The following is a 7,942-nucleotide window of genomic DNA, read 5'->3' on the forward strand; positions in this document are numbered from 1 at the left end:
AGTCTCAAGTCTGATTTTCCTCATTTGATCACTTACCAGATGTTGGCATCACCTTTTATCCATAAACTCTCATTTGCAGACAGCTGTTAGAAAACCGCATTTGCTGTGCAGTGGGGGCGCACGCCTTTATCCTCGCACTCAGGAGGCAGAAGCAGGCAGATCTCTGTGAGTTCAAGGCCTGGGCTACAGAGTGAGATCCAGGAAAGATGCCAAAGCTACACAGAGAAACCCTGCTTAGGAAAAAAAAAGAAGGAAGATAAAGAAAAGAGAGAGAAAGAAAGAAAGAAAGAAAGAAAGAAAGAAAGAAAGAAAGAAAGAAAGAAAGAAAGAAAGAAATTGCAGATATTATTCTTCCATGTAGAATCTGCATGCAGATATTTGTTTAATATGAGAAATTCACTGCAATGAATGTCTGAATTGTTGAGCAAAAAGCATTTTCAAGATACATATCAGTGCTTAAATGAAGCTGTTAGAAATAAGAAGTAATTATATCATGTCTCATAAGAGCAAGTTTGACAGATAGTACAGTACACAATTTGACTTTCAGAATAAGGCTTTGGAATCATAGAATGTGGAAGTACCAAAAGGTATTGAAACAATAAAAAATAAGTAGAAGTAATTTGAAGAAGTGTCAAAACAGACATCAGACGATAAGTTTTCTACCTTCTTCCATGGCTTTATAAAACATGAACCTTTCCAGTTGCTCCTATCAGGTGCTTTTGATAACATTCAGTTCTATATGGCCTTGAAGAAATGCAGATACTGACATAAGAACAGAAATAGAGCAAGGAGAAGTAAGTTAGATTTAACAAGGAAATAATCAAACATACCCAGAAAACATGAATATTGGTGGTTTTGTTAGTTTATAGTGGTCACTTTAAGATTTTTTTTTTTAGAAATCTAAAATATATATTTACATATTGTATTTACCCTCTGTGTATTACATATATTACCAACAAGTTGGCAAATACATTTCACAAAATAGAGTGAATACAGCAAGACAGAGTTTGTACACACTTGCCTAAACACAGGTGCATTAAAGAACATACACAAATTAAAACATAGAAGTTTAGGTGTGCACACCAGTGTTCTTGTGTGATGACTGTCCACAAGGTGCATAACATTCTGAGTTATAAGAACCATATATTCAAGAACTGTGCAGAGGCTTTCAGTTCATTTTATTATTTACCAGTGTTCTTGTGTGATGACTGTCCACACTGTGCATAACATTCTGAGTTATGAGAACCATATATTTAAGAACCGTGTAGAGGTTTATTATTTACCAGTGTTCTTGTGTGATGACTGTCCACACTGTGCATAACATTCTGAGTTATGAGAACCATATATTCAAGAACCGTGCAGAGGTTCAATTCATTTTATTATTTACCAGTGTTCTTGTGTGATGACTCTCCACACTGTGCATAACATTCTGAGTTATAAGAACCATATATTCAAGAACTGTGCAGAGGTTCAGTTCGTGCCTTTAATCGTATCAGGGTCTTATACATTTCTCATCCAGGGAGCACAGTGGCTGGATGCTGTAGAATAGTAGGTCATGAGCAGAAAGGGACTCACAGCTGGGAAACACTCAGAGATGACAATGGATGTGTATACTAGGAACCAGCTAGGATTATGCAAGAAGACCAGGAGCAATTGAAAGAGGCAGGTGATTATATAAAAGAAAATAAATGTACTCACCTGAAGAAGGATAGTTTTGGTAGCCCTAGACTCAGTGGAAGATCTTAGAGAGGTTTTAGTCCTGGGCATGAGTTGCATCCTCTGCTTGTGCCTATATATGATGAGAAGAGTTGTTATGCTGGCCCAGACCATGAGGCCCACACACACAGCATCAGAAAGAGGCAGGAACAGAGTGTGCAGGATTTGGCCAGTTTTGTCAAGACAAACAGAGCAGTAGCCAAAGTCTTGTATACTTGTCACATTTCTATCTCCCAATTTTCGAGTCATGTAGAGGAGATTATAAATATTCGTGAGGACTTTCAGAATGAAATCAAAGCATGGGAAGAAGCCACTGTGCTTTATAGTGATATTTTATTTGTATTGAAATGCGATTTTATTTGTATGTTAATAAAGTTGCCTTGAGGTCAGATCAAGCCAGAGCAGAAGCTGGGTGGTAGTGGTGCACATCTTTAATCCCAGCACTTGGGAGGCAGAGCTAGGTAGATCTCTGTGTGTTCAAGGGCACAGCCAGCAGGGCAGACACACGCCTTTAATCTCAATACCAACCATAGAAGACCTGGAGGCCTGTACAAACAGGCAGTGATGAGGAGGTCATGTGGCTGGGTTTACAACCAATGAGAAAACAGAACGGAAAGTCTATACAAAAGATAGGACACACAGAAGTAGGTCTCTTGCAGAGAGGAAGGACAGCAGAAGCAGTGAAGGGTAAGGTTTTCTGCTCTTGCTCTGACCTTGTGGTTTTTAACTCTACAACTGGCTCTGTGTTTCTTATTTAACAAGCCGGTTACATCTACAGTGCTTGAATGTTTTGTATTTAAACTCTGCCCAACTGGAGTCCCTGTGGCTGATGGTGATGGCCTGGAAGACACTCATGAAGCTGCTGCTGCAAATACATGTACCCCTGCCCAATTTGTGAAAGTAGAAAAGGAGCTTACATCCAAAATCAGTTATGAAAACATTCCACCCAAAAGCTAACAACATGTGGGTCACTCCTTTACACAGCAGAGTTAAGAAATTGGCTACAATTAAATAGTTCAGAATCTAGTCTGTGGAGTTCAGCTTGTACCTTGTGAAATAAAGCAGTAAGTAATTATAGAAGACAGAAGACTTGCCCAGAAGTCCAATTGTAGTCCATGGCAAGAAGACCACTCGTAGAACCAGATTCCTGCCAGTCATCCTGTCATTTCCTGATTTCTGAGCCTGAGGATCATGCAGGTGAAGATGAGCCATGGGCTGAATATCAGTCCCAACAAAATTCCAAATTCTCTATCCACAAAACCTCCACTAGAAACAATGATTATTTGTAACATTGGGAAAGTTTGAAGATGTTTATTTCAGTTTTAAAGCATGCTCCTTTCACACAGAGTTGCCACAGAGACAGGAGACTTGATAATTTATTCACTCTTCATTTGTCTGTGACCAGAGCATAAAAGTGACTTTGTACCAAACACAGAGAAAATGACTTTAGCAGAGAGGGGTTATGGATTTGTAAACTCATACTCTGATTATAGGTACAATAAGGACTTGAACCTGGCTGAATGGCAATAGAGAAAATACGGAAAGTTACAGTGCGGTTCCCTGATTGCTGCTCAGGTAGCTTCATCAAACACAGCAGTGCAGTGTTTTCTTTGTGCTTACACATAGGTGCTCACCCTACAATGCTGTTGCTTTGACCTCTTTTTTGCATCATGTGTACACATTAATTTAAAGGACTACTTTGCAGGTCAATATAAATTGTGATTCAATATTTCCAGCAAATTAGAGACACTATAATGTGACAATAACTTGCCCCACAGTGAATTATGTACAACTTTAATACAATGCCTCTATATCTGTGTGATTTCAGAGACACTCTCCTGGCTCTGTGTGAGAAAGATAGGCATAATGAGCTACAGAACTGTTAAAAACTATGTCATATATTTTGGACAATAAATAAGAATACATTTAAAAATATTGTGTGTGGAGGTTGGGGATTTAGCTCAGTGGTAGAACACTTGTCTAGCAAGCACAAGGCCGTGGGTTCAGTCCTCAGCTCTGGAGAAAAGAAAAGAAAAGAAAAAAATATTGTGTGTGATAGAAGTAATCTATCTTCAGTTTTAGATGACACACAGAAATCCTAATGAGTAACTTCGGAATATGACAACATTGGCTATTGATGTAAGAATGGAGAACATTCTAATATACAAGATGTATGTGAAACATAGTTGTGTGAAAAATGGGACTTAATTGTCTAAACTGGGTATAGTTAAAATGTGGTTTTTCTTAGACTGTTTGCTTATGATCACTTTCAGGACACAGATGAGATTCAGGATGTCAAAAAGTCTTCAACATCACTTTATTCTATATCCAGAGTCATCCCTTTCAAATTCTTATACCTTGCTGGGTGACTTATTCCACTTGATTTTGATATTTTGAAAAACGGCCACAGGACACACCTCTATCAGCTCACATCAGATAGATGGCATTTCCTTAACTACTCTTATAAAAATTTACAGAGAAAATAACACAAGGGACCTCAAACAAGGCATATTTGTATAAGAGATTCAAATATTTTATTCATTTATTTTGTTTTGCCCAAATTTATGTAAAAAAGCATCCTTCCAGTAACACACGGATACTCATTGTCATAAATAATTCTAGTAATCTGAGAAACTAGTGATTTATCTTCTTCCAAGTACAAAACCATCAGGCACACTCCCAAAACCAACTATATGAATATATTTCATGATTCTTACAATGCTAGTTAAATAGCAGATTATTAATATAACATTGTGTGTCCACGTGTTCTTTGTCTTATTTCACTTATCTTTTCTGTAATTTAAAATATTTAATTAGAAAAAACTGCATATGACAAGGGTAGAGTGGGAAGTTTGGAATACGTGAATGTCATAATCTAATCACTACCTTCATGTTCAGTCATACATCTATCACCATCTCACAGTTACTACTTTGCATATGAGGACTCAGGACAACAAAATACGTACTTTATCATGGTTCAGTAAACAATACAGATTATTAACCACATTCACCCTCCTCTCTTCTGCTAATTCAGGCTCTTTATAATTGAAATAATAAATGCTTTTAGGAGATCGGGAGGTCACTTTACACCACAGTTTTCTTTACTACATGAGTCTTTTTGCTAAGGGCCATGGGAATGTACAGCAGATGACAACTAGTGTTGGACAAGTCAACCCTCCAGATGTGTAACTACCTAATAGTGAGCCCCACCTGGCAAAGCTATGGGGTCACTGGCTGAGGATACCAATTATTTTCCACCTGTAACTGTCTCAGATACCATTCCTATGTCTCCCTAATAAGAACAGGTGTGGGGTTCCTTCAATGGCCCATTTGTAGTATATTTTACATCTTTAGGAATACTACAGTTGTGGATGGTCAGGTTATGATTTATGTTTAAGCTGTATCATTCTGATTAACAGAATTATTACCAGAATATTCTTCTTTACTGACACAGGAAATTAACATTATTCTTAGTCTCAATGACAGCATTTTACACATTTTTCAATGACCTTAGAACAAGTCCAAAAGAGACAAAGCTGCCCCTACAGAAAATACACAAAGACTAATTCCCAATTGTTGTTTGTTGCTAAATCAAGGCCAGGCTGTTTACATCAAGACATAGCCCTTGCAGTGGCTCTCTTTCTGCATGTGCTCTGTCTGATTGCTGAAGGTTCAGCCAATTTTTTACTGTCTGGAATCCCTCGCCAATTTAGAGCTACATGCATGTATCAAAGTGCCATTACTAGGCTAAGAGAAACTATGTGAATTAACTTGTGTTTTGAGAGTGGGCAAGTCCCTGAAGATGTAACTTATAATTGTCCACAGTTCAGCTGTTGAGAAGCACAGCAGCAGCAGCATGGAGAGAGATGGCTGTGTAGAGCTATGTGAGAGCTGCTGCAGAATGTGAGTGAAGTGTGTGTGTGTGTGTGTGTGTGCGCGCGCGCGCACGCACACTGATGGACAAAGAAGAAGCATGTGAGAAGTGTGAGGGAGTGAGTGGATGAAAGAGTGAGTGAGTAAAGAGCAAGTGAATAAACTAGGAAAAGTATGTATGTCAGTGAGTGAGAGAGAGCTGTGTGAAAGCTGCTGCTACAAAGAGGAGCTAATGCCTGGAACTGTGTAAAGCACTGTGTGGTGAGAGAGCTATGTAAATGAGATGTTTAGCTGTGGCTGGGTGTATGTTTGTAACTGTGTGGAGGCAAGGAAGATGAAGCTGAATAGAAAAGATATGTAGAAGAGACATGTATGTAAAAGAAAGACACAGTGTAGTCATGTGAAAAGATGTATGTATGTAAAGATCTGTAGCTGTATGCAGCAGTGTGGAGATATGTAACTGTATGGAGACAGAAAGAGTCAGAGACCATTCTTAAGATGAAGTAAAAGAGAAAGTTAACATCAGAAAACATATGTCTTTCCTTATTTTACCAGTCAGACAGACAGAAACTTATTCCTAAAAAGTTTCCTATCCCTTGCTACCTTGAGGCATTCCTTTTATTACCCTGAGATGATTGTGGGAGCTGATCTCTCATGGTCCATGATATCCTGTTATTGTCAAATACACTAATTGCTGCAGAATTCTTCAATGCAGAGTGTCTGGAACCCAAGTCTCTTAGCTGGAAGATCCTATACCTTAAGAGGATTTTTCCATCCTTGCTGTGGATATCGCTCTGTATAAATAAAATTCTGTTTGGCCAGTGGCCAGGCAGGAGGCATAGGTGGGACAAGAGAGAAGAGAATTCTGGGAAGTGGAAGGCTGGGAGAGAGACACTGCCAGCCGCTGCCATGAGAAGCAACATGTAAAGACACTGGTAAGCCACAAGCCATGTGGCAAAGTATAGACTAACAGAAATGGGTTAATTTAAGATAGAAGTAGATAACAAGAAGCCTGCCACAGCTATACATTTTGTAAGCAATATAAGTTGGGTCTGAGCAACTGTGGGACTGGTGGGTGAGAGAGATTTGTCCTGACTGTGGGCCAGGCAGGAAAACTACACTTCCTTGATAGTTTCTACATACACACAGGTCGAATCCCCACTCCCCTTTTGATATAGTCACTTACCCACAATGTTGACATAGGATTTGCCTTTTGAAATCTACATGCATGTTGCAATGTAAAGCACACAACACAAGATCTTCTCTGAGTTACTAATCCCACTTCCATAGTCTTTCTGCCCGAGACACGTGCTAAAGGGAGGCAGCTGGTGCCTGAAATATGGGTGTGTGATTCCATGACCTCCCCTCCCATGAGACCTTCAATTATCATCTCACCTGTGAGGATAGGTAGTATACAGCTGTGTGGAGACAAGAATTTTTCTAGGCTGTCTTTAGGGTGTAGTATTAAAAAAAAAATAAGAATTCTTGCTAGAGTCCTTTGAGATGATATTGTGTAGGTTAAGAGTCTCTGGCCTGTCCAAGAATACCAGGAACTTGTATTGTCTTCCAGGAGTTATAAGGAAATGCAGTTGTTGTAGTAGCGCCCCCACTAACACCCACGCTACCTCCACCCATTTACCATGTCCAAGCCAGGGGCTGTGGATCAAAAAAGAGAGACAAAAGACAGTGGGTCATTCGTGCCAGGGGATGCCGAATGCTGCTTATTGAAGAAGGGAAGGAACCTTAAATACAGGCTTACAGCACAATGGAGGAACCCCAGAGGGCAGAAGTTCCTACCGAATGTTCTACATTCTTGCATGTAAGCTGTTTACACCAAATGCAGGATACACAAACAAGGAACTTCCCTTAAGCATTCAGGAGGGTGGAGACCGGCAGGGAATCAGCATAGGGAGGACATCAAGGTCAAGGTCAGGCAAGCAGGGCTGCAGTTACCCAACTTGGGAGCTACAGGGCCCTACACCTAGTTTCAACAAATCAATAACTGTCCTGTAACTGTATGTCTCACTGTTCCTTGACTCTATGTTATGTTATATGTCCCTTAATTTAGTAATTTCCTATCCCCTCCTCAGTTAGGGTCACCATCACTTTAGTCATAGAGAAAAATTAATGAGAAAAATCTCAGAGAAAGTGTTCTATTTACTTGTTAGAAATCATTTTAAATGGACATTCCTTTATGAGATTTCTTATATCACAGAGAAATGATCCACACTAGATAGTTATTGACTACCACATTGATTAAGCCAATTAAAATTCCTTTTTATTGATGGCCAGACCAAGAAGTGGCTTACACCAATTTAAAAAATCACTCGGTGTCCAAACTTTTGAAACACAG

The 7,942-nt window shown here is 39.3% G+C and overlaps 1 pseudogene; it reads right to left on the bottom strand.

Annotated features, from left to right (window-relative positions):
* Positions 1-1,500: 1,500 nt before the first annotated feature.
* LOC118575577 lies at positions 1,501-2,931 on the bottom strand (annotated as a pseudogene).
* Positions 2,932-7,942: the final 5,011 nt, after the last annotated feature.

The sequence above is a fragment of the Onychomys torridus genome, unplaced genomic scaffold (genome assembly GCF_903995425.1).
Source record: "Onychomys torridus unplaced genomic scaffold, mOncTor1.1, whole genome shotgun sequence".
NCBI lineage: Eukaryota > Metazoa > Chordata > Mammalia > Rodentia > Cricetidae > Onychomys > Onychomys torridus.